The sequence below is a fragment of the Neovison vison genome, chromosome 5 (genome assembly GCF_020171115.1).
Source record: "Neovison vison isolate M4711 chromosome 5, ASM_NN_V1, whole genome shotgun sequence".
Taxonomy (NCBI): domain Eukaryota; kingdom Metazoa; phylum Chordata; class Mammalia; order Carnivora; family Mustelidae; genus Neogale; species Neogale vison.
In genome coordinates, this window is record NC_058095.1 from 13,351,074 (window position 1) to 13,378,436 (window position 27,363).

The window sequence follows — 27,363 nt, forward strand, 5'->3', positions numbered from 1 at the left end:
GCAGGCACTGCCACTGATAAGGGATCACTAGGAGGCAGCCCAAGGAAGACAGACTGAGGGTTCAAGTGCAGCCTCTCCCTGGCTGGACCACTCACACAGCAAGAGCACAAAAGCCAGGCAGACAAGACCTAAAATCCTGTGACCCCACAATCACGATACTGTTTCCAAGGGTCGGTCTGGCTGACCTCTAGCCACCAACTCCATCAAGCATGCAGATTGCTGTTCTTGCCCGCTTCCCCCCTACTCGCTCTCCTGCTCCGCCCTACCTTCACCTTACCAACTGGCCCCAGGGACTTCTCTGTCCCTCTCGTCTCTCTCCAGCCCACACGTACGCTCCTTCCTGGCCTCTCCAGCCCTGATGACCACCTGGCCCCGCGCTCTCCCAGCTGTTCCTCAGCCCCATGCTGCTTCTGCGCTGCAGCAAAAGCCGAGGGGAGACACCTGCGGATGGGCCCCCAAAACACAGTGGTGCAGCAAGTGAGGCAGGAGGACAGACATCACAGAGGTCCGGGCCCCTTCAACTTCGAGATACCTGTATGTCAAAAAATGTAGAAATTTCCGAGGAATGGACCAAGAAAGAGTCAAAAAGGACTTCAGCCTTTGTTAACATTTGTTAAAATGACCGGTATGCACCTGGGATACAATATTCTCTACTTTCCTCCGTTTGAAATTTTAAGTAAAAAAATGCCAAAGCATGGTTTTAAAATTACAGGATATTTTAAATGTTTACGTTTAACAAATTAACTTTTAATAAGAACCACAAAAATTAACTTTTGCCAAGAACCACAAAAAAAAAAAAAAACACCCGTATTTGTTGTGAATTACACAAGATAGTCCAACAAATAAGGGCACCTGGGTGGCTTGGTCGGTTGAGTTTCCAACTCTTGATTTCAGCTCAGGTCTTGATCTCAGCATCATGAAATCAAGCCCCACGTCCGGCTCTATACTCAGCAGGAATCTGCTTGAGGATTCCCTCTCTCCCTCTCCTCCTCTCTCTCTAAAATAAATAATTAAATCTTTAAATAAATAAATAATCCAAGAGATTAGAGTCCTGTGTCCTTAGTCTCTACACTGCCTCCCTTTCAACTACCTCAGCCCTCCTTCAGTGGACCACACGACCCAGTGTGACTTAGGGGAGCTGAAACATGTAGGATATAGTTGGTATTCATGCCCCTTATACAAACATGCATTAATTTGGATAAAACCAATTACCAAACAAAAATCAAAAATAATGGGACTCCTGGGTGGCTCAGTGGGTTAAGCCACTGCCTTCGGCTCGGGTCATGATCCCAGGGTTCTGGGATCGAGTCCCACATCGGGCTCCTTGCTCAGCAGGGAGCCTGCTTCTCCCTCTGCCTCTGCCTGCCTCTCTGTCTGCCTGTGCTCACTTGCTCTCTCTCCCTCTGTCTCTGACAAATAAATAAATAAAATCTTTTTAAAAAAAATTTAAAAAAAAAAATCAAAAATAATGATTTCTATATTACTACAGTGACTTTGCCCCTTAAGCATAAGAATGGCAGGACAAGATAACCACTAACTTACTATACAGACCTCAGTTAATGCTACTGACACTATGGCCCGAATAGTTCTTTGTTTCTGGAGGCTGCCCTGTGCTTTGTTAAGATGTGTAACAGCATCTCTGGCCTCTACCCACTAGATGCCAGTAGTATCTTCCACCCTATGACAACTAAAAGGGTCTCCAGACAGGAGCAAATGTCCCCTGGGGAGTAAAATCATTCCTGATTGAGAACTACCGACACAAACAAGCATGTTTGCTTGCCAGAAAACAGCAACAATAAGTAGATAAGCCACAGTTATCATTCTGGGGCAGAGACCCCAGAATGAGCAAATCTTTCCTATAAAACTCTCAGCACACATCTAGAAAATACTACAAAAAGAAGTAAAAAGAAAAGAAAAACTAAGAATCCACAAGCTAAAATCTTTCTTAGGAAAAGAATGCAGCACAGTGATCCAGAGGACTTGCATTCAAAACTCACCAGCTCCCCTCACTAACTCACCAGCCCCTCTCACTAACCAACCTCCCACCCCGCCCTGACTCACCATCAGTCCTGTCACTCTGTCACTCAGACACTCAACAGCTGCATGGCCTGGGGCAAGTGACTTAACCTCCTATATCTCAACTTACTTCTAAAATGGCAAAACAACTAATGCCTACCTCCAATGGTTAATGCAGGATTAGATAAATTAATATGTATATAACACTTATAAAAATGCCTGGCACAGTATGTGCTCAGTTAAGTGTCCGCTATTGTTATTTCCCTAAAATTCCAAGTTTTCGGGGGGCCTGGGTGGCTCAGTGGGTTAAATCCTCTGCCTTCGGCTCAGGTCATGATCCCAGGGTCCTGGGATCGAGCCCTGCATCGGGCTCTCTGCTCAGCAGAAAGCCTGCTTCCCTTCCTCTCTCTCTGCTGGCCTCTCTGCCTACTTGTGATTTCTGTCTGTGAAATACATAAATAAATAAATAATCTTTTTTTTTTTTTAAATAAAATAAAATTCCAAGTTTTCAATTTAAATAAAGTAGAATCACTGCACTGATCTCAACATAAAATAATGTATTTATAGAAAACAAAACAGCACTCTACATAACTACTTTACTTACTTAACAGAGGTATTATTTTCATCCCTTTTATCCATCTCAATAAACTGATGATGATTATGGAGAAATAAGTAAGTTTGTATGTCACTGATTTAGATGAGATAACCCCTAAAAGGGACTACAAAGGGAGATCACAAAGACTCCTACCAACATTAGCCACCAAACATTTTCGCCAGGAAATTCTCAGTAACATTTAACATGTAAGTAGAGATTAGAGGCAGAAGTTTTGTGGCTCAATGACTTAAGGAGTTAACATCTGATTCATTAGGTTCAAGTGCCAACCTCAGAAGAGGATGTGAAAGTTTCTATCACAAATACCTTCATTAATCAGGTCCTGATCATTAGTTTCTACCTAAGTCCTACCTGAACCTCCTAGGGGTACTTGGCTGTAGAGTGGATCAGGACGAAGCAGGTCTTATTCAACTGTTTTCTTTGGTTTTTTTTTTTCAGAAAAAAGCATGACCTTGTTACACATGCTCCTAAAGATGAAGTGCTTTCTCAAACATAAAATAAAAACTGCCAGTCAAAGTGAGATAATGTCACAGGCCATGCTAAAATGGACTGTAGAAAATATGTATGAAGAGATTTGGAACTACTCCTACTAGAAGAGGCCAGCACCCAGCTATACCTCACTGTGGGGGTGACAGACCCTCTTGTCTGGGATACAGATACAGCCTTATCAATAGCATACGATCCACTGCCTGGCCAGAACGGCCTGATCCAAGGGCAGACACTGACCAAGCTGGGTCTAGGAGAGCCTCTCCCATGGGGACAGGGAGGTCCAGGGAAAGGAGCTGAGTCACATGAATCACATCAATATAGGAAGAAGCACCCCATCTGCCTACTGTGAGAGCTACCCTCTACCAGCCTTGATTCTTCTCTTCCTGTTAAAAACATTCAAGTTGTGGGGTGCCTGGGTAGCTCAGTGGATTAAGCCTCTGCCTGGTCATGACCTCGGGGTCCTGGGATCAGACCCCACATCAGGCTCTCTCTGCTCAGCAGGGAGCCTGCTTCCCCTCTCTGCCGACCTGTGATCTCTGTCTGTCAAATAAATAAATAAAATCTTAAAAAAGAAAAACATTCAAGTTGCGTAAAAAGAACATAAAACACTGTAATTTTCTACAAACTCCAACCCATGTGGGGAACATGGGCTTGAGAGTATATAACTTCACAGACAAGAAAGTGGGAATCAGAAACCAAGGTTCCAATCCAAATCCATTAACTCCTGCAATCTGCTGCTGACCTATAAAAGAGACTAATATCATTAGTTGTTTGGCCACCCAGCACCCATTCCTCTTCCTGGTAATAGAAGCCCGTCCTCTCCCTCTGAGAATTCACCTCTCCCCTACTGCCATCCATGTGGTTCCTGAAGAGCTGACTGCACCAAGGAAGCTAAGGCTGTCATGTGACCATGACTGGCCAATCCAAGCCTCACAGCCTCAAACACCAAGATTGGCTCAGGGTAAGACATGTGACCCCATCAGAACCAATGAGACATAAGACTTTTGCTGAGGCTTCTGGGAAAGAGATAGGTGTTCTTTCCTGCTGAACCTAAAATCTGAGGCTCCAGGGGATGAATATGCTGCGGCCATTTCTCTACCATATAGTGCCTACAACTGAAGTTTATACAGAAAATGGCAGAGTTGATTCAGGGGAGAAACTGGGTCCTGATGTCATAACTTGAGCCTGACTCCATCTAGCTATGCCTGAACTTTGCAGTTAGGTGAGCCAAGAAATTTCTTTCTAGTTTAAGACAGTTCAGGTTGATGCTTCAGGCAGTTGGAATTAACTGATGTATATGTACATCTAATTAGTACTTTACAGGAAGTAAAAGACAGAAGGAGCTGGTAATTGTCTCATAAAACAGTATCTATGCACATGATTGCTAATAGCACTGGCCACAGTTATTGATTACTAATAACAGTAAGTGTAAAGAAGAAAAAAGTGTGATATTTGGTTATTCTGCCTGTTGAAAATATAATTCTAAAACATGTGTTTAAATGACTTCACCATAAAGCTACTTCGGCAATAATAAGAACCATTTACTGAACGCTTACTGTGTGATGGATGTTGTTGAAAATGAGCTACATAATCCAATTTAATCCCCATAATGACCTTACAAGGTGGATATTATTATTTTTCCAATCTCATTTTTACAGAGAAGGAAACTGAAGCACAGAAAAGTTACTTACCCACAGTTATACCGTAAACAACAGAGGCAGGATTCAAATTCAGACACTATGACCCGGTTCATGCTTTTAGCCATGACACTGACTCTGAACCCACAATGGAGGTTCCCATGCTTTCCAAAAGTGGAAACTCAAACCCAGGCACTTCCAAAAATATTAAATGTGAATGTAAAATATCTTCACAGTCTCAATGACTGATTTCCTACATAGTTCTGCATCATAAAAGTATCTGCATGTTAACCATGTTAGAGATTACCATTGAAGAGAAAGTAGGAAAATCTTCCCAAATCTAAGCCAATCAACTCTTTCAGTTAAGCAAAAGTCACAGATGTTCCTAAGACTACAGAATATTTTAATTAACACCACCTTTCCGTAAAATGATAACATTTGCACCTTCCACAAAGTCAACTTTATGAGACCATTCCTAACACTAAGTTAGTTTTCACTACCTTCATAGGGAAGAAACTTGTTTTAAAATCTATCAATCTTAGTACAATCCAAAAAAAGGAAAAAAAAAATTATAAATTAGACCTAATCAAAATTAAACATTTCTGTCCTCTAAAAGCCCACGTTAAAGGAATGAAGAGAAAGATAAAGACTAAGAGAAAATTTTTTGCAAAGCACGTATCTGGAAAAGGATTTGTATCCAGACATAGAATTCTCAAAACTCAGTAATAGGAAAATAACCAAATTAAAAGCTGGATAAAAAATTTCCACACGCGCTCCACAAAAATATGATGATGGCAAATTAGCACATGAAAAGATGTTCAATGGCTTTAGTCATCAGAGAAATGCAAATTAAAACCATGATTAGGCACTACTACTAGATACCTATTAGAATGACTACATTGCAAATATTGATATTATCAGTGATGTGGAATACCAGAACTCTCATACATTGCTAGTGGGAATATAAAATGTTACAGCCACTCCAGAAAAAGGATTGGCAGTTTCTTAAAAAGTTAAACATATACTCACTATATGACCCAGCAATCCCCTCTCCCCACAGACAGCGACCCTGGAGAAATGAAAACGTTATCTTCACACAAAAATCTGTACATAGATGTTTACAGTAGCTCCATTCATAACTGCTAAAAACTGGAAACAATCCAAATGTCCCTTAATGAGTGACAATAGAAAACTACTCAGCAATAAAAAAAAGAATAAATTTGTAATATATATAATACCTTAGATGAATCTGAAAGACAGAGTAAAAGAGCCCAGTCTCAGAAGTTTAATACTGTATGATTCCATTTGTATTATATTTTCAAAAAGCCAAAACTATAGGGCTGGAAAAAGGTCAGTGGTTGCAGGGGTTATGGGATGGGGATGGATAATTAATTACACAAGGAGAGCATGAGGGAGTTTTTTGGGATGATAATAGCGTGTATCCAGACTGTGGGGACAGCTGCACAAACTAGATGTGTATTAAATTGAAAAAATTTTCTTACCAAAAGAAAAAAAGCCACTTTTACAGTATGATAATTTAAAAGTAAAATTTTAAAATTACTTTTAAAATATGAATCACAAGGTCACAATTAACATGTTTTTTAAAAAGTGTAAAGAAATAGATACAGAAGGATAATGTTGTTAATAAATGGAAAACCTACACACATTTCCCTTTCCATCCACGTATCTTTCAGAGGCAAGAATGGAGGCTTAGAAAGAAAGTCTCCAAACTGAGCACTCATTGAGCTTACTTGGCACCAAATATAGGATACTTCTGAAGAATTCCATTATCACCAGGTACTTTGTCCAGGACCAAAAGTAAATAATGGAGAAAAATGAAATCAACAGTGCGCCACAAAGGTGCTAGGGAGACAGGCCTGGACTAAGACATTTTCAGTAACAGATGATAAAAAGGAAGGTGATTTTTAAAAGAATCATTCTTTTCCCACTGTGGACTTCATTCTCTAACTGTATGAGAATAACCATCCGACCACCATGAAATCAAGTCATGAATGTGGTTTACTGGAAAAAAAAAAAAATCAGTTATCTTCCTTAAATTAACTTTTCTTGTTAACTTAGTTATGCTCCTCTTTTACTTCAAAAGAGCTAAAGCTTATTTGATTACAAACAGACTTCAAAGAAGAAAAATCAACTGTGAGCAAACAGCAGGAGCCAATAGTAGTAAAAAAAATTTCTTCAATCTAAACTAAAGAGGATTTCTGTATCTCTGTCTTATACATTTGTTTCCATCAGAAACAAATATATATATATATATATATATCTTCCTCATAAGTAACTTGGGTAGAATGAATCGGACTGCACTTGTCGAGATCTGAGAAGACTGATGAGCTGTGCTGAACATCTCCTCTATCTGTATACCACTATCTACTGACTCTGACAGAAATCACGAACAGCCACACAATCAGGTCTCGATTAGACTCCAAGTTGGCCTTAATTTATTAAGCTATATAAGCAATAAAACCATAGGAAAACTTGAAAGATGCATACAATAAAATATGTTTCTTTACATGACTAACAAAACAAAACAAAAAAAATTTTTTTTTTTTTTTTTTACAAAACAAAAATTTAAACAAAGGAAGAACTGCTAGGAAAAAATTAGAGATTCCCTTTTTTTTTTTTTTTTTACAAAGTCAATAATTTGCCTTTAATCTGCCTCATGCATTGTTATTTTCCCAGGAGAAACTCTATTATTCTGAAAACAAGACTCTACTGGAAAGTAAATGTATTGTGACAAGAGAAGAAAAGCCAGATTGATACATTATTAAAATAACCATATGACCTAGCCCCTTGGATTGAGGAAGTGTCTGAGAGCATCTCCCCTTCTCCAGACCCAGCAGCCCAGCTGTGGGGAGACAGTGACGCCAGCAGAAGTGTGTTATGCTTCCTCGGGGAACAAAAAGTTTGGAACCATTACTCCAGGGGTGGCATGGTGGTTCTGAAATGCCGATAAATTAGTGTCCAGGCTCACTACTAGACCTCCAGGCCACCCACGGCCTAGCTAGAGCCTAATTTTCTCGCCACGCCTGAAGGGCAGTCACGCTTCTGAGTCTCTGACAGTGCCCCTTCCCACCGCCTGAATGTCCTTTCCCTCCTCTCTCTGAACCTAACTCCTAGTCGGCTTTAAATGAATGCTCCCAGACTTAACTTCTCTAAAATGTTCTTCCTCCTAAACCAGCACTACTTCCTATAGAAGGATTTGGCCTCTTAATCATCTATTATTTTGAATTAAACATATAAAATGCTTTGGCTGCCCACACAACCATCTTATAAATAGGGTCATATTTTATATCATTGATATCCCCAAGACAACCATTCAATTCACTAACGCCATTCAATAAACGCTTTAATTGAATTTCCCAAAGAGATGGCCTAAAATAACCTGAATGCCAAGCATTCCAAGAACTGAGCTGTCCTGTACCAAATTCAGTACTCATCAGAATTCCAAGTCATAAAGAGGAATGATGTATTATCTTTAAATTTATCTGTTTTTATCCAAAACTAGAATCTGCCATGGTTCTATGGGATACAAAGCAAAATATTCTGCAAAGTAAAGAAAGTTTTATTCATTGTACTATATTTAATATTCACCCAGACTTGCATTTTTCTCTAAAACTCTTATAAAATCTCTGAGCATGCAAGAAGCATTAGAAGAGAGACTAAGCCTATTGAGAAGAAAACTAGAAACTAAGATCATCAATCGTATTCCATTTTGAGTAATCTCTTTCATGAAGAGGTAAATTTTCCTAAATTCCAGAATGCATGGAATTCAATATAGCAAAGCAAAATGTTTTAAATACATAAAAGAAACATCCTAATGGACCTTCTACCATCTGTCTTAGTAACTAAAATGATAAAAACTAAAAAAAATTTTTTTAAAGATTTTATTTATTTATTTGACAGAGATCACAAGTAGGCAGAGAAGCAGGCAGAGAGAGAGGAGGTAGCAGGCTCCCCGCTGAGCAGAGAGCCCAATGCGGGGCCGATCCCAGGCCACCGGGACCATGACCCGAGCCAAAGGCAGAGGCTTTAACCCACTGAGCCACCCAGGCACCCCCAAAAAACTAAATTTTAAAAGTTGTATCAATAGCTAAAATTGAGGGGATTTTCCCATCTATTAGTTTGACTTTTCCTGACCCATATATTTTTTTTAAGATTTAATTTATTGGGGCACTGGGTGGCTCAGTGGGTTAAAGCCTCTGCCTTCGGCTTGGGTCATGATCCCAGGGTCCTTGGATCAAGCCCCACCTCCGGCTCTCTGCTCAGTGGGGAGCCTTTCTCCTCTCTCTCTCTCTGCCTCTCTCTCTGCCTACTTGTGATCTCTGTCAAATAAATAAATAAAATAGAAAAAAAAAAAAAAGATTTAATTTCTTTATTGGAGAGAGCAAGAGTCTACGGCCATACCACCCTGAACGCGCCCGATCTCGTCTGATCTCGGAAGCTAAGCAGGGTCAGGCCTGGTTAGTACTTGGATGGGAGAGAGCAAGAAAGAGACAGTGAGAGAGGAAGAGAGGACAGGAGCAGGGAGAAGCAGGCTACCCGCAGAGCACAGAGCCCAATGCGGGGCTCCATCCCAGGACTCCGGGACCGTGACCTAAGCTAATGGCAGTCCCTTAACTAACTGAGCCACCCAGGGCACCCCTGACCGATATTTCAGAACTACCAGCAATTCTGGAGACAGACTTCTTTCAAGAATTCCAAATTATTTCTTAAAAAGTTTGAGCCTCCTCCCAAATCATCTAACATGCTTACTAATCAATAAAAATGCATATATTTTAAATCCCATATTTATGAAGCAATCAAATCAAGACTGACTTTCTAGAAAAGTTCGCTGCTTACCAAGAAAATTTTACTAAAAACATTTTCTATTCTTTGTATTTCTTTATTTTCCCTTTTAGATTATCTGTGGAGTCTTGTAAACACATCATAATCCCAAACAGTTGAGTTTTTTAAACAAAACATAGATCAATTTTTAAAAAGCCAACTGCATAATTAAAACAAAATGGTACCACCACCACCACCATCATCCTTCTTAAAAGCTGTCTCTAATTTACACCAACAGTCTATGTTCTAAAACTGCATTTTCAAGTCGGTGATTGAAACTCAGTACAGTTTCCTACTCCCATATGTAAGAAAAAAACAGTTTTGGTAAGTAAAAAAAAAAATGTAGATTATAAAATGATACAGTATACAATCCCATTTTATAAAACATGTATTGAATATGTTACATAAAAAGCCAAGATAAGGGGCGCCTGGTTGGCTCAGTTGCTTCAGCGACTGCCTTCCACTCAGGTCATGATCCTGGAGTCCCGGTATCCAGTCCCGGTATCCAGCCAAGCAGGATGCCACTTCTCCCTCTGACCTCCCCACCTCATGCTTGCTCGCTCTTATTCTCTCTCTCTCTCAAATAAATAAAATCTTTTAAAAAAGGCCAAGATATGAAACAAAATATCAAAAGTGACTATCTTCTTTCCCAAAACCCTTAACTCCAGTCTAACCATGAGGAAACCCATCAGACAAACCCAAACTCTGTAACACTCTATGAAATACCCGACCAAGGCCTGGGTGGCTCAGTCAGTGAAGTGCTGGACTCTTGGCTTTGGCTCAGGTCCTGATCTCAGAGTCGTGAGAAGGAGCCCCTCAAAGGGCTCTGAGCCCAGCGTGGAGCCGGCTGGGGATTCTTTTTCTCCCTCTCCCTCTCCCCCACCCCTGGTGCACTCTCTCTCAAATAAATAAATCTTCAAAAAAAGAAAAAAAGAAGGAAGGAAGGAAGGAAGGAAGGGAAGGGGTAGGGAGGAAGATGGGAGGGAGGGAGGGGAGAAAGAAGGAAAGACCAGGACTTTCCTTCAACCATGAAACTCTGAAAAACGGTCATAGCCCAGGAAACATGAAAACCATGTTCGACATGGATCCTGGATAGATCTTTGAACAGAAAAACTAGGAAAATCCAAATAAAATCTGGTTATTAATTAACACTAATGTTCCAATGAAGGTTTCTTAGATTTGACAAATGTACCATAGAAATGTAAGATATTAACAATGGGAGAACTACCTCTTAGGAAAATTTTGACTTGCAAAAGAGAAACAACAGGAACAGTGACTGTGAATTAGAATATTTACCCTGATTTTAGATAAGCAGCAATCTCCACTCAAGCATAAACTAAAAAAAACAATAAAAAAAACCAATGGGAAAAACTGGATAGAGTACATGAGAACTCTGGCCTACATTTATAACTTTGCTGTCAATCTAAAATTATTCCAAAATTTAAAGTTTATTTAAAAAAAAAAAAAATTAGTTAAGTGAGGGCTCCTGGGTCTCGGTCGTTAAGCGTCTGCCTTCGGTTCAGTCATGGTCTCATGACCCTGGGATCAAGCCCCACATCGGGCTCTCTGCTAGGCAGGAAGCCTTCTTCTCCCTCTCCTACTCCCCTTGCTTGTGTTCTCTCTCTCGCTGTGTCTCTCTCTGTCAAATTAATAAATAAAATCTTGATTTTTTTAAAGACTTTATTTATTTGACAGAGAGAAATCACAAGTAGGCAGAGAGAGAGAGGGAAGCAGGCTCCCCACTGAGCAGAGAGCCGATGCAGGATCGATCCCAGGACCTTGAGATCATGACCTGAGCAGAAGGCAGAGGCTTTAACACAATGAGCCACCCAGGCGCCCCAATAAATAAAATCTTAAAATAATAGTAACAATAAAGTAAAAAATTAATGAAGTGGGTATCTCTGGTGGATTATGGCTTTTTCTATTCAGCAGCATTTTTCAACAAGCAACATGCTTCACTGTCACGGAAGGCAGCTATGCTGACCACTATGTCACCAACACTGGGCCATGCTTCACTGTCGTGAAAAACAGAAAGGGGAGGGGTAACTATTCTAGATTTTTAAAAAACTAAACAAGTCCCTGGGTGGCATGGTCAGTTAAGTGTCAACTCTTGGTTTCAGCTCAGGTCATGATCTCAGGGTCCTGTGATCATCCCCTCCAACAGGCTCCAAGCTCTGCTTGGGTTTCCCTCTCTCTATCTCTCTCTGCCCCTCCCCCGGCTCTCACATGCTCTCTCAAATAAATAAATAAAAATTTTTTTAAAAACTAAAGAGACATAGTAACCTAAAGAAATAAAATACATTTTGCAGACAAACGCGGAAACATCCATAGACTTGATATCTGATAGTATAACTGTTAGCATTACTGAATTCTTAGGTGTGACAATGATATAATGTTTATGAAGAAAAATATCCTCATATTTTAGAGATACAGTTGACCATCAGGTTGCTGACCCCCATGAAGTCAAAAATCTGTGTATAACTCTGACTCCCCAAAAACCTAACTACTAATAACCTACTGCTGACCAGAAGTCTTACTGCTAACAGTCAGTTAATGCATTCTTTGTATGTTATATAATGTACTCTTAGAATTAAGTAAACTAGAGAAAAGAGAATATTATTAAAAGAATCACAAGTGGGGCGCCTGGGTGGCTCAGTCGGTTAAGCTTCTGCCTTCGGCTCAGGTCATGATCCCAGGGTCCTGGGATCAAGTCCCAAATCGGGCTCTCTGCTCAGCAGGGAGCCTGCTCCTCTCTCTGCCTCTGCCTGCCACTCTGCCTGCTTGTGTGCCCGCTCGCTCTCTCTCTCTCTCTCTGACAAATAAATAAATAAAATCTTTTTTAAAAATAAAAATAAATAAAAGAATTACAAGAGGGGCGCCTGGGTGGCTCAGCCATTAGGCAGCTGTCTTTGGCTCAGATCATGATCCCAGTCCTGGGATGAAGCCCCGCATCAGGCTCCCTACCCTGGGGGAAAGCCTGCTTCTCCCTCTCACACTCCCCCACTGTGTGTCTCTGTCAAATAAATAAATAAAATCTTTAAAAAAAATAAGACTCACAAGAGGGACAGCTGGCTGGCTCAGTCAAGTAGAGCATGCCAGTCTCGATCGCAAGCTCTGTGCTGGGTGTAGAGATTACTTAAATAAATAAATCTTTAAAAAAAAGGAAGAAGAAGGGGGCGCCTAGGTGGCTCAGTGGGTTAAAGCCTCTGCCTTCGGCTCAGGTCGTCATCATCATCGAGCTCTCTGCTCAGCGGGGAGCCTGCTTCCCCGTTTCTCCCTTCCTCTCTCTCTGCCTACTTGTGATCTCTGTCTGTGAAATAAATAAATAAAATCTTTAAAAAAAAAAAAAAAAGAAAAGAAGAAGAAGAAAGAAGAAAAAGAAAAAAAGGGCGCCTGGGTGGCTCAGTGGGTTGGGCCGCTGCCTTCGGCTCAGGTCATGATCTCAGGGTCCTGAGATCGAGTCCCAAATCGGGCTCTCTGCTCAGCAGGGAGCCTGCTTCCTCCTCTCTCTCTCTCTGCCTGCCTCTCTGCCTACTTGTGATCTCTCTCTGTCAAATAAATAAATAAAATCTTTAAAAAAAAAAAAAAAAAAAAGAAGGAAGAAGAAGAAGGGACAGAGAATATGTTTCCTCTACTGTAAACACTCCATATACAAACGGACCTGCACAATTCAAACGCATATGAATGAAGCACCATCTGACATGTCTGCCACTAACTTTTAACTGGCTCTGGGAAAAAAAAAAAAAAAAAACCTCTATTGAGAGAAAGTAAATTATGGCAAATGCTAACAACTGAGTGTTGACTATACCAGTCTTTCAACTTTCCTATACACATAAATATTCCCATGAAATAAATTAAACTAATGGTTTTCTTTAACTTAAAAAAAGTGATTTGAAACCCAAACTAATCCAGGGGCACCTAGGTGGTTAGGTCAGTTAAGCATCCAACTCTTGGTTTCAGCTCAGGAAATGATCTCAGGGTGTGAGATCAACTCCAAGGTGGACTCTGGGTGTGGAGTCTGCTTGAGATTCTCTCTCCCTCTACCCCTCTTCCCCCACCCCTGCCCACCATCTCACTCGCACATGCACTCTCTCGCTCAAAAAAAAAAAAAAACACCAGAAAATGACAAGTGTTGGTGAGGATGTGGAGAAACACATTGCTAGTGGCACATAAAATGATGCTACTACTATGGAAATAGAATCAGTATGGTGACTCCTCAACAAATTAAAAACAGAATTACCACAGGACCCAGCAATTCCACTTCTGGGTTAATTCCCAAAAGAACTAAAAGCAGGGACTCAAACAAATACTTGTATATCCATGTTCATAGCAGCATTATTCACACTGGCGGAAAGGTGGAAGCAACCCAAGTATCTATTAACAGATGAATGGAGGGGCGCCTGGGTGGCTCAGTCCATTAAGCTTCTGCCTTCCCCTCAGGTCATGATCCCAAGGTCCTGGGATTGAGCCCAGGGTGGGATTCCCTGCTCAGCAGGGAGACTGCTTCTCCCTGTCCCCTGCTCATGCCCTCTCTCTCAAATAAATAAATAAAATCTTTAAAAAAAAAAAAAAAAAAAAAGAATGGATTAAAAATGTGCCGTTTACATAAAATGGCTTATTATTTAGCCTTAGAAAGCAAGGAAATGCTGACGTATGCTATAATATAGGTGAACCTTGAAGACATTATGTTAAGTGAAAAGAGGCAGACACAAAAGGACAACGTCTGACTGTACTTGCATGAGGGACCTAGAATACCCAAACTCATTGCGAGATAAAGTAGAATGCTGGTTGCCAGGGGCTTGAGGGAGGGGGAAATGGAGAGTTGCTGTTTAATGGGTACAGAGTTTCGGTTTGGGGCAATGAAAGAGATTTGGAGACGGATGGTGGGGACAGTCCCACAACAATGTGAATGTACCTCCGGCCACTGACCTGTATGGCTAACATGGTAATTTTACGCCTATTTAGCCAAAATTTCTACAGAAAACAAACACACAAGTCTTATACCCTCCTTATAAGCACTGAGGCCCATATCCTAATCCAGATGCAAACCTAAGGACTCCTTACTGCCCATTTCCCAGTATGCCCCACCACTGAGGAACTGAGAGCTCAGAGCCAGATCCAAAGGTGGAAAAGTAGTCCCACTAGATAAATTCAGAAAAGCCAAAACATGGGTGCAAGTCTAGAGCAGTTGGCTAGAGGCAGGCTAGGGAGGAGAAGGCAAAGGCAGAAAGCAGAGACTCTCTCAGGACAGAGGAGCTGATGAGACTAGTAAGGACAGCACAGTTGGTGAGAACTGGGAATAATGGAGAGAACATATCAGAGAAGAGAATTTTCTGGGATAAGGGAAGGGAAGTGGAGGAAAAGGTAAAAGAGAATTCTAAGAAGGGGATTCATTGAAGAAGGGATTCTGCCCAAATGTCAGCAGAAAAATAACTTCTTTCCATTGAGGTAGTCATTTGTATCCAAAGAAACCAAGAAAAGTGATAATATCAAGTAATATCAAGTGATAAGTCAGGAGGAAAAATATTTTCCTATGAAAGACTACAACTGGGGCGCCTGGGTGGCTCAGTGGTTAAAGCCTCTGCCTTCGGCTCAGGTCATGATCTCAGGGCCCTGGGATAGAGCCCCACATCGGGTCTGCTTCCCCCCCTCTCTCTCTCTGCCTGCCTCTCTGCCTACTTGTGATCTCTCTCTGTGTGTCTAATAAATAAGTAAAATCTTTAAAAAAAAAAAGAGTATATAGGCTTAAAAACAGATCTGCCTAAATTTCAATTCTGGCATTGCAACCAGAGACAATCTACATAAAAATTTGCCTTGATGTCCGAATCTGTAAAATAGGAATAATAACAGTCTCCACCTCCCAGGACTCTTGCAAGAATTAAAATAAACTGAATTATAAAAGTACTCAGAACAGGGATGCCTGGGTGGCTCAGTGGGTTAAAGCCTCCGCCTTTGGCTCGGGTCATGATCCCAGGGTCCTGGGATCGAGGCCCGCATAGGGCTCTCTGCTCAGCGGGGAGCCTGCTTCCTCCTCTCTCTCTGCCTGCCTCTCTGCCTACTTGTGATCTCTGTCTGTCAAATAAATAAATAAAATCTTTTTTTAAAAAACTGACATCTTTTTTTTTTTTAAAGATTTTATTTATTTATTTCACAGACAGAGATCACAAGTAGGCAGAGAAGCAGGCAGATAGAGAAGAAGGGAAGCAGGCCCCGCGCTGAGCAGAGAGCCCGATGTGGGACTCGATCCCAGGACCCTGAGATCATGACTCGAGCCGAAGGCAGTGGCTTAACCCACTGAGCCACCAGGCGCCCTTAAAAACTGACATCTTAAAAAAAAAAAAAGTACTCAGAACAGTGCCTGGCCCACTATAATAAAAGCATTAGCTCACAGGACGCCTGGATGGCTCAGACGCTGAGCATCTGCCTACGACTCAGGTCATGATCCCAGACTCCTGGGATCGAGCCCCAAATAGAGCTCCCTGCTCAGCGGGGAGCCTGCTTCTCCCTCTCCCACTCCCTGCTTGTGCTCCCTCTCTCACTGTGTCTCTCTCTGTCAAATAAATAAATAAAATCTTTGGGGGAAAAAAAAAAGCATTAGCTCACAAATCTAGAATATGAGCTCCATGGGAGCTGGGATTTTGTCTATTTTGTTCACTGTTGAAGCCCCAGGTTCCTGACATAAGTATGTGCTGAAAAATAAAAATTTGTTGAATGAGATATTTTATGCCAGCAACACAATCCCAAAGTTAAACAGCACTACCTTTTTGTTATTACTGACAACTAAAACCTGCATCAGTTTAGCTTCAAAGTTTAGAGTTCATAGAGCATTTTGGGTTTTTTTAACACCTATCTTATCTCAAGTGATTCTGCAAAGCTGGTATCATTTATCTCCAAATCACAGACAAACCAAGAGTCAAAAGACTTAAGTGATTTGCCCAAAAACACACAATCTGAGGCAGAACATAATTCTGGAAATTAATCCTACTTCTTTTCCCCCTAGACCATACCCACGTAGCTCAAAACACACCCTACGAAACTGTTCAAATTCTCCCTACCTGCAAATGCACCAAGTTCAAGGTCACCAACACACTTCATCTTGCCATTTACTTTAAAGTAACTGATAGGGGGGCGCCTAGGTGGCTCAGTGGGTTAGAGCCTCTGCCTTCAGCTCGGGTCATGATCCCAGGATCTTGGGATAGAGCCCTGCATCCGGCTGTCTGCTCAGCAGAGGGCTTGCTTCTATTTCTTTCTCTCTCTCTGCCTGCCTCTGCCTACTTGTGATCTCTCTCATCAAATAAATAAATAAAATTCTTTAAAAAAATAAAAAATAAAGTAACTCATGGGGAGGGAAGAAACAGATTTCATAACACAAACAACTGTTAGAGTCGGGCAATGGATACAGCGGGACTGATTATACTTTTTCTACTTCGTGTGGAACCTTTGAAAGGTTCCATAATAAAGAATTTTAACTAAGGGGCGCCTGGGTGGCTCAGTCAGTTAAACGTCTGTCTTTGGCTCAGGTCATGATCCCTGAGCCCTACGTGGGGCTCTGCGCTTGGCCAGGAGTCCGCTTCCCTGACTCCCTCTGCTCCTCCCCCTCCCTTGTGCTCTCTCTCAGACACATAAAATCTTTTTTAAAAAATTTTTCTAATTAAAAGATAAAGTCCTCATTCTGCAACATAAACTCTGCCACTTCCAGCTTCTACTGAGCACATCCCAGTGTGAGGAAACACGCCACATGAGAATCTTCAGCACTTTGCAGTGAGAGGCAGGGAAGAGAACACTGGACTGGGAATCAGGAAGCTTCATTCGTGCTTGGCTTTACTAAGTAGGAGACCTCACTGGTTCCTCTAGTACCTCCGGGCCCCAAACTTCCTCCTCTGTTCCTTCTAAGATTAAAATTCTGATTTCAGCTTTCTCCTTACTCCCTGGACTCAACAAACAAAACCAAATTCATCTTTTCTCTATTCCAAACCCCTAAGACCTGTTCTTCCTCCTGACTTCCCTATTCCTGATGCCTAATTCTGCCAGCCGCCTGAGCATGAAAACCTCAACATCACCTCTGACTTGAGACATGGAATTGACTGTTCCCTTCCCCTCCTACCTAATCAGTTACCACGTCTCTCTGGTCAGCCTCCAAAATATCTCCTGAATGCACTAACTCCTTTTCATCCCCAAGGCCACAGATTCAATTCAGTCCCTCATCACCCCTCACTATGAATACAACTAAAGTCCCTCTCTTGGGCGCCTAGATGGCTCAGTCAGTTAAGCGTCTGCCTTTGCCTTGGGTCATGATCCCGGAGTCCCAGGAGTCCCACGACTGGGTCCCACATCAGGCTCCCCACTCAGGTGTTAAGTCTGCTTCTCCCTCTGACCCGCCCCTCTTTCATGCTCTCTTGCACGCTCTGTCTATCTCTCTCTCTCTCTCTCTCAAATAAGTAAAATCTTTAAAAAACAAACAAACAAAAAAAAAACCCTCTCTATTTCTCCTCACTGCCAATCCATCCTACTCATCCTCAGTCTGGCACTTAAGACCCTCCAAAACTCAATGCCAACCTCTTAGCAGTCTCAACATCCACTATGTTCCTTTATGCATCCCAGGGTCCAAGTGGTTTGGACATGCAGTTTTCTGAGGTCAACCTCATTTCCGACACCAGTCCCCCACCTCTGCTCAAGCTCTCTCTCTCTCCAGAATGCCCCCTCTTCTTCCCTCTGCTTCTCATTTTCATGGCGATGCCATTTAAATACCACTTCTTCAGTTGAAGTGCTTCTTGATTTCCCCAAGGGGGCAATATAACACCCTCTCCTTAACCACTAAGCACTGGGGGTGAACCTCTTTTATAGCACCTATTAGTCCTTTCATTTTCTGGTACCTTTAATCTCCCTACTAGATAATTCGTTCCTTGTCAGTAGGAAATACGTCTTATTCATCTTTGTATTCCTCAGAACAGAGCTTCTCAAAGACTGTGCAAAGGCACAGTGGCCTCCAATGAATGAGTTAAAGATGTTCCAGGCCGTAATCAACCCTCCAAGCAGTCACAAAGGGCCTTCAGCAGCCAGAGCAGAGTCCCCACCAGTCAAGTCGCAAGCATTCTCCAGTCTAACCCTCTCCCAACTGAGCTATCTTGGCCGGCCCTCAAGCATTCTCAAGTAGCTTCCTCCTTCAACCAGGTACACACTGCAATGATAACTTGGACGCACTCAGAGGACGCAACACAGCACGCTGTACACAGTGGATGCCCAATAAACAATTGCTGAACTGAAGTGAGAATAACCCATGTATTCCCTTTCAACCACTACCTCCAAGATCACTTACCATCTAGACCTCTTTGAACGTTTCCACTGAATGTGTTCTGGTTATCTTTTTAATAACCACTGGTTTATTAGCTGGCTACACTTGCCTTACCATCCAAAGCTCACATCAACACCGTAGTGCATAAAATAACAGAGGATATGCACAAACAATGCACCACAAAGAGACTCAAAGTAAAATTCAACATTACAGAACAAAGAAATGCAATGCCACTTTACACTACTAAATGAGCAAAAACTTTTTATGAAAAACTGTATTTCTGTCCAGCTCTGGCAAAACAGGTATATCCATTTATCTGTTAAAAGTAAAAACTGGGGCACCTGGGTGGCTCAGTGGGTTAAGCCTCTGCCTTCGGCTCAGGTCATGATCTCAGGGTCCTAGGATCGAGTCCCGCATTGGGCTCTCTGCTCGGCAGGAAGCCTGCTTCCCTCTCTCTCTCTCTCTGCTTGCCTGTCTGCCTACTTGTGATTTTGCTCTGTCAAATAAATAAATAAAATTTAAAAAAAAAAAAAAAAAGTAAAAACTGGTACAACATTCTTGAAAAGCTGTATGGCAACATATACAAAAAGCCATAAAAACATTCATCTCATTTAACACAATACACTCAGAAATGTACCCTAGAAATATAATTAGTCAAAAAAATAAAACCAGTAGTATGTACAATAATGTAAAGTATTAAGTGAAAACCAGGGAGCAACATAAATACCTAACACTGAAAGAATTAGGTAAATTATGGGAGCATGACTTCATGAAATATTTTGCAGCCTTTCCTACAGGAGCACCTGGGTGGCTCATTCGATTAAGCATCTGACTCTTGATTTTGGCTCGTGACTCCGGGCTGTGAGATCGAGCCCCAGGTCAGGCTTCACATGAATGGGAGTCTGCTCCTCTCCCTCCTCCTCTGCCCTTCTCCGTGCCTACATGTGTGCACACACTGTCTCTCAAACAAATAAATCATTTTTTTAAAAAAAGTAAGCATATAGGGGCACCTGGGTGGCTCAGTGGGTTAAGCCTCTGCCTTCAGTTCAGGTCATGATCTCGGGGTTCTGGGATCGAGCCCCGCATTGGGCTCTCTGCTCAGCATGGAGCCTGCTTCCTCCTCTCTCTCTGCCTGCCTGTCTGCCTACTTGTGACCTCTATCTGTCAAATAAATAAATAAAATCTTAAAAAAAAAAAAAAGTAAGCATATAAATTAAAATTGTGGCACCTTAACATGGAAACGTTCCATGATCTAGTAAGTAAAAAAAATTCAAATTACATGTACCATAATTAAACATGAGTAAAAAATACACATATGTGTATATATATACATACATATATATATGCTTACATATAAAACTATGTATTTTAATGGAAACCAAAACAAAAAATCAACCATTTTAGGGCAATAATCTAAATATCTTAACAATTTATTTAATAGGTATTCTTCTGAAAATTTTTTTAAAGATTGTATTTATTTATTTATTTGACAGAGAAGGAGAGAGAGAGAGCATGAGAGGGGGGAAGGTCAGAGGGAGAGAAGCAGACCCCTTGCTGAGCAGGGGTGTCCCGATGCAGGACTCAATCCCCAGACTCCAGGATCATGACCTGAGCTGAAGGCAGTCTCTCAACCAACTGAGTCACCCAGGTGCCCTATTCTCCTGAACTTTTGAAAAAGAAAGTTCCGCCATATTGAGGAAACAGAGGGGTTCCATGATACAAGCTTGGCAGAGCCTCAAGAAGAGGTTCACCCTTCCCTTTTACAGCTCATTTTGGCCTTAACTGAGAACTCTCATGCATTCCTTATCACAATGACCTCTTTATGACACCCTCAGACCCCCGCTTTCCAAGGCCAACAAACTACCTCAACTGTTTTGAACTCCCAAATCATGCAAAACAAACATAAACTCTAAAACAAAGAATGCCTACAACTGTGTGTTACTTTAGCAATCAGCAAATAGCCAAGCCCAAATTCAGTTATAAACCCTGAAAGTATATAATACTGTCACATTAAGGTTTCCAGGATTCTCAAAGCCAACTTGCTGAGTAGTGGACTATACCAGAATTAAAAAGCAGTATGGAATCACAGACAAATCAAAGAACTAAGGGCCAGGAGACCAAGGTACAGTTAAAAAGAAAAAAGAAAAGTTACTTTAACTACAAAGAAGTTGGGTAAAAAGCAGCTGGCCGTGTCTCAGGAGTTTCATGCAGCCAGAGTCCGTAAGCTTGGACAGCAAGTCATTTTATTAAATATTAAAACATATCAAAACATAATTTTTAGCACTGATGGCCCACAAGGATGCTATTAAAGCAGTCTTCTCATTGTTTTTTCTGTAGTATCACCATTGTCTAAGTTTAATAATGAAAGACCAAGATACAATAATGGACCAAAAAACTTAGTTACTGTGAATCAGAAATAATAGAGACTAAACTGCTTTTCTTAGAAGGGCATTTCAGCAGAAGAGAAATAATTTGAAGGACTAATAAATATAACCATTAGGAAAAAAGTTTAACCTTGTGTTTCTATTGCTGTGTTCTCAGTATCAAAAATGCAGATATATACGATCATTCATGACAATACACACACAGCAGATACCAGGGTAAACAAACTATTCATACTTAACCAAGTTCATCAGAGCACAGGGTGATTACCACTCAGAATGTTGACACAAAAACTGAAGGGCCTCTCGAGATCCAATCATATGCAGATAGGATGAGCCCCTATGCGGTTACTCATTCAGAACATGAGTGGAAGATTAACCCACCCTCACTTCTCTCCAAACAAACTCCGACAAAGCGGCAAACAGTCTCTTCTGTTCAGCGTCATCCCGTCTGTTCCAGGAGTGGCCAATTCCATCCATCGGGACCAGCATCCTCAGGTTTCCTCCGTCTCACTACTGCTCAGCATCACCGGCACCCCCCACCCCCACCTTATTCTTTCTGGACAGAATCACCCTCTAGATTAAGGCTCTCTTGTTGCCTTCTCAGGCATTACCAAGGTCTTGTTTTCTAAATAAAGCTCTCCTAAACCTTACTCACCTGCAGTTCACTGCACTGGGGATCACCCAAATAGCCCATCAGAGCTCTTTATAATTTCTGAAAGAGAGAAAAGGAAGCTTTTAAATACATAGTAGAAAACACCTTTGCTGATGTATCAGTTCTGAAGCACTTGTATCCAGTATTCAGGGCATTTGGTCTTTTGGTCCATAGTATTTCAGTAAAATGTAGCATAGCCAGTCGGACCAAAAGTCCTGAGATAAGAGACCAGAGATAGAAGTTTGGTTTATTGTTGCTATTACTTAGCTGTGTGACCTTGGGCAAGTCACTTGACTTCTGCAGGCCTAAATTTCCTCATGTGGAAAATAAAACAGACCAGACAGAAGTAGCAGAATACATTACAATGGAAAGAGCACAGGCTCTCCAAGACAGAACACTAGCACCACAAATTACCAGTCTTACGACATTTGTTAGCTAGCTCACATTTGGCCTAAATTTCCTCCTCTGCAAAACGGAAATAACAACACTCTTCAGGTTGTTATGAGAATTAAAGGAGAGATAATGAGTTATAAAAAGCCTATAGTAAACATACTATGCAGTTTATCATAAAATTCTACAGACAGTAATTACCACCGTTACCCCCAGCCCTAAGATTATACGAATTCAATTCTCAAATATTTATTTCCTTAAACTATCAACAAATCAAACCTGTACCAATCTGACAATGGAATTAACTGTTTCACTAACAATTCAATTACAGTTATCTTTTTTTTTAAAGATTTTATTTATTTATTTGACAGACAGATCACAAGTAGGCAGAGAGGAAGGCAGAGAGAGAGGAGGAAGCAGGCTCCCTGCTGAGCAGAGAGACCGATGCGGGGCTCTATCCCAAGACACTGAGATCATGACCTGAGCCGAAGGCAGAGGCTTTAACCACTGAGCCACCCAGGCGCCCCTCAATTACAGTTATCTTTTTTTTTTTCTTTTTTTTTTAAAGATTTTTATTTATTTATTTGACAGACAGAGATCACAAGTAGGCAGAGAGGCAGGCAGAGAGAGAGAGGAGGAAGCAGGCTCCCTGCTGAGCAGAGAGCCCGATGCGGGCCTCGATCCCAGGACCCTGAAGCAGAGGCTTCAACCCACTGAGCCACCCAGGCGCCCATCAATTACAGTTATCTTAAACTGATGATAGTTTAAGATTATCAGTATTACTAAAAAAAAAAAAAAAAAAGATTATCAGTATTACTTAACATCGTAGGAAATAGGAGCAGAATGGACCCTGCCTAACATCTGAACTAGTTCATTGCCCAGGCCTTCCCTGACTTCTCCCTCTGCTTTCACTAATACTGGTGTACACCACAACAGAGAGGCCCTCCAGAAGCCAAATGACACCAACTGTTTTCTAATGGTCAGCTCAGAGGAACACAACTAAAGATGGGGAAAGAAGAACAAAGTCTTATTTTTTTAATCTTTTTTTACTGGACACCTGGGTGGCTCAGCCGGTTAAGCACTGCCTTCAGCTCAGATCAGGATCCCAGGATCCAGTCCCGCACTGGGTTCTCTGCTCAACAGGGAGTCCGTTCTCTCTCTCCTTCTGCCTGACGCTCCCCCTCCTTATGCTCTCTTTTTCCTCCCCTCTCTCATTCTCTCTCAAATAAATAAATAAAATCTTTAAAAATAATAAATAAATCTTTTTAACTTTATGTATTTAAGTACTGTTCAATTTTGTTTACCATAGCATACATCAGTTTTTGTACTAAAAACAACTGTTCAGAGGTGCCTGGGTGGCTCAGTGGGTTAAGCCTCTTGCCTTCAGCTTAGGTCATGATTTCAGGGTCTGACATCGAGCTCTCTGCTCCGCAGGGAGCCTGCTTTTCCCTCTATCTCTGCCTGCCTCTGCCTACATGCAATCTCTCTCTGTCAAATAAATAAAATCTTACACACACACAAAACTGTTTAAGGGGCTCCTGGGTGGCTCAGTCGGTTGAGTGTCTATCTTCAGCTCAGGTCAGGTCAGGATCTTGGAATCCTGAGATCAAGCCCTGCGCTGGGCTCCCTGCTCAGCGGGGAGTTGGCTTCCCCTTCTGTCTCTCCCTCTGTGATCTCTCTCACTCTCTCTCAAATAAGTAAATAAAATCTTTAAAAATAAAAAAATTGTTTAAAACTATATTAATTATACATATTGCCTAGTGACAGGAAGCTCGCCTTACAGGAATATTTTTACCACAAGGAGAATTTCCACAGAAGAAAGGAAAAAGGCAAATTCAGATGTGCTGAGAACACCTAAAATATGGCACAGAAATAACAAAAAATCACAAACATTCACACTACAGAATGGTTCAGTCAAAAAATATGCCATGCATTCTCTGAAGATCTAATGATGAATCAGGGGGTTGGGGGCTCAAAAGCAAGATGAATACACAAACTCTGGTTTTACAAGACAACTTCCTGCTCTTAGAGAAAATGACCCAGTATAATTTAGACAAGTAAACAAGTTGGTAAGACTATCTGGCAGTATGTTGAAAAACTTTCAATTTGTTTTAGACAATTGATAGCTTTTAAAAATTATATTACACATATGTATATATTTAATATATATAAAAGTCTTCATGTTACAGCTACAGTATTATTTTTAAAAGAGGAATATTAACTCTGTTCAATTCAGGATTAGTCAAAAGTATTATCTCAGCCACTCCTGAAGTGGTTCACTATATTTTACGTTGCTTCTAGCCAATGCTACATAAATCCTGACTACACCCATCAATTTAAATGAACTGTAAGCTGGTGTGGCCACATTCTCCACACATAACATAGTTCTTTCCCAGAAAACATTTCAAATTATTACTTAGAAATCAAATTATATTTGAATGTACACTTATCTAAGTTTGTGAAAATAATCATAACAATTTGCTTATAATTTTTAAGTAGCTCCTCACCCTATCTTGTTTATCAACAAGTTGATATACTTGACCCAAAATCCTCTATGCATCTGAAGTAACAGGCAAAGAACCGTACTTCTTGTGCTGAGCCAGTATCTGAATCTTAAATGCAGTCTGACAATTATAAACTAACTTTTATTGAATATTAATACCAAGACTACCTCATAAACAGGGAATAAAAATGCATGTATAAGACCTGGTCTACTGGGGCACCTGGGTAGCTCAGTTGGTTAAGCCTGTACCTTCTGCTCAGGTCATAATCCCAGGGTCTTGGGATGGAGCCTCGCATTAGGCTCCCTGCTCAGTGGGAGCCTGCTTTTCCCTCTCCCTCTGTTGCTCCCCCTGTTGTGCTCTCTTGGCTCTTTATATCAAATAAATAAATAAAATCTTTAAAAAAAAAAAAAAAAAGATCTGGTCTACTTATTTGTAGATCCCTCTGCAATATTCTTAGCCTTTCATGAATATGCTATGTATTTTTAAACTACACAAGGCCCTCTGCAAGTAGCAATGATCTCTCCTGTTGTTTCGGCATCACTCCCCTCCTCAATAAAAACTGGACAGTCCACAAGTATACACTGACTTTACAATGTGGACTGAGTAATTTTGATGTTAGAAAATGAAAAATCTTCCTGACAGTGGCAAAAGTCAAAGTTTGCCACCTGACAGAGAGGTACTTAATGATGTCCCAAAACTACAGCCTTACCTAAAAATAGTGTCCTAGCTTCTCAGCCAAAAGGATAGACTAAAAAAGCTGTGTCTTTATTCGGCTACAAGACACTGTCTTCAACCTAGCCCTAACCTTTAATAATATGGTATTTCCTATTTTAGAATACTTTTGTACAAACTTGTTTGATAACCAACCACTAACTTCATTTTCAAGTGACTACTAATACTTCACATGGTCTACATGCATAAAAATTGTGGAAAATATCTTGACATAATTCTACCCAAATAACACTAGTCACAAGAGATTACCAATTTCTAAATATTCAATTTTTTAAAGTTTTTATTTATTTTTTTTTTTAGTATTCTCTACACCCAACATGGAGCTCAAACTCACAACCCAGAGATCAAGAATCTCATGCTCTTCCAACTGAGCCAGGCAGATGCCTCTAAATATTTCATTTTTGGACTACAAATAAACATCTCCATAGGCTAAGCAGCAGCTCACTGGTTCCTTTCCACAAAATAATCTGTAAATTTAAACAAATAAATAAATAAATAAAAAGGAAAGGTTCTGATTGGAAGGTCTAAGGCATTGAATATGCCACTGAAATAAATAAATTTTAAAATCCACATCTGCTCTGCCAAGAATAAAAATAAAAATATATAATACACACAAGCACTGAGTTTCAAACACAAGCAAATGTGGCATATGCACTTACAAAAGGATCTTGATTTACGTCCACCTTCCTCTCCCAAGTTTTGTTTTTTGTTTTTTGGTTTTGGTAAGGCAAATGTCAAAAGAATGCCTCAATCTGGAAAAAAATAAAGCACAGCTTATTCTTCTTAATCAGATGTTCCGATAGATAGGAAAATTTTGTGAGAGGATTTAAAAATCCAAAGGTTACCCATACCTGTTCGGGAAAACACACACACACACACACACACACACCCCTGCAGCAGGCCTAATAACTTAACATTTTCTCAATAAATCATAATATTTTTAAAGCTGAAAAAACTGCTTGTGAAAAATGTAAAATTAGCAAACCTCTCCTCCTCCCCGTTATAGAATACTAACTGTGCACTAACACTTTATCAATAATGTCCTTCAAATCCAAAGCATTAGAAGTTAGATTAAAGCAACACTTTAAATTCCCACACCACATGACCAGAAAATAATGACAAACCCATCTTATCCCTAATAAATTAAACAAAATTCAACACTATCATTCTTTTTTCAAAATAACTATGGGAAAGACAAATACTATTCCACTTTTTCAGAAAAGAAAAGGAATGACTGATGCCTATCATCCATCTTTCCAATGGAACGGGTGTTCTTAACAAGAGTCCCAGTAACTCGGACATAGAAAACCCACATAAACAATCACTAACACTCAATGTTGAGTATGTGATAGACACCAATACACATATGAAATTAAGACATCCAATTAAAGTTACACAAGGAAATTTACATATAATTACCGGTGGTGAAGATACTGATCAAGGATAGCTGTAAATAACATTTGGCTCCGGATGAGCTCCACTATGGTTGAGAACCACTGCAACAACCTGAAAGTTTTGTACGCTGGACACATTTTTCCTTTCTAAAGCTAGCCCTACCTACAGACCCATTTGACTGATTGAGATCCTTGGAAAATAAAGAGGGTCCCATTAAATTACTTAGTCCCAGCCTCACCCTTATGCATTGATTAAAATAAAGGAAAAAGGGAAATCATTCTTAACTGCAGTCTCACCTTACACATCTCACCAGCACTGTAGTTCTTTAGTGATCAATTACTTCATCCAATTCCTGAGGCAAACAGAAAAGTAAAATGTGTCTGCACAACACCAATAACAATCAGTAGCAAATACTTC

General features: G+C 40.7%; 1 protein-coding gene across 4 annotated transcripts in view; it reads right to left on the minus strand.

Annotated features, from left to right (window-relative positions):
- Nucleotides 1-27,363, minus strand: part of HELZ (helicase with zinc finger) — a 162,834-nt gene that overhangs the window by 134,136 nt on the left and 1,335 nt on the right. For 2 of the 4 annotated variants that reach the window (XM_044247592.1, XM_044247589.1), the window contains exons 2-4: nt 27,243-27,298; nt 26,211-26,303; nt 21,929-21,985 (exon numbers count right to left, since the gene is read on the minus strand). The gene's annotated coding sequence lies outside the window, so the exon portion shown is untranslated. The remainder of the gene's footprint in view (nt 1-21,928; nt 21,986-26,210; nt 26,304-27,242; nt 27,299-27,363) is intronic. The other 2 variants (XM_044247590.1, XM_044247591.1) reach the window with 2 other exon arrangements.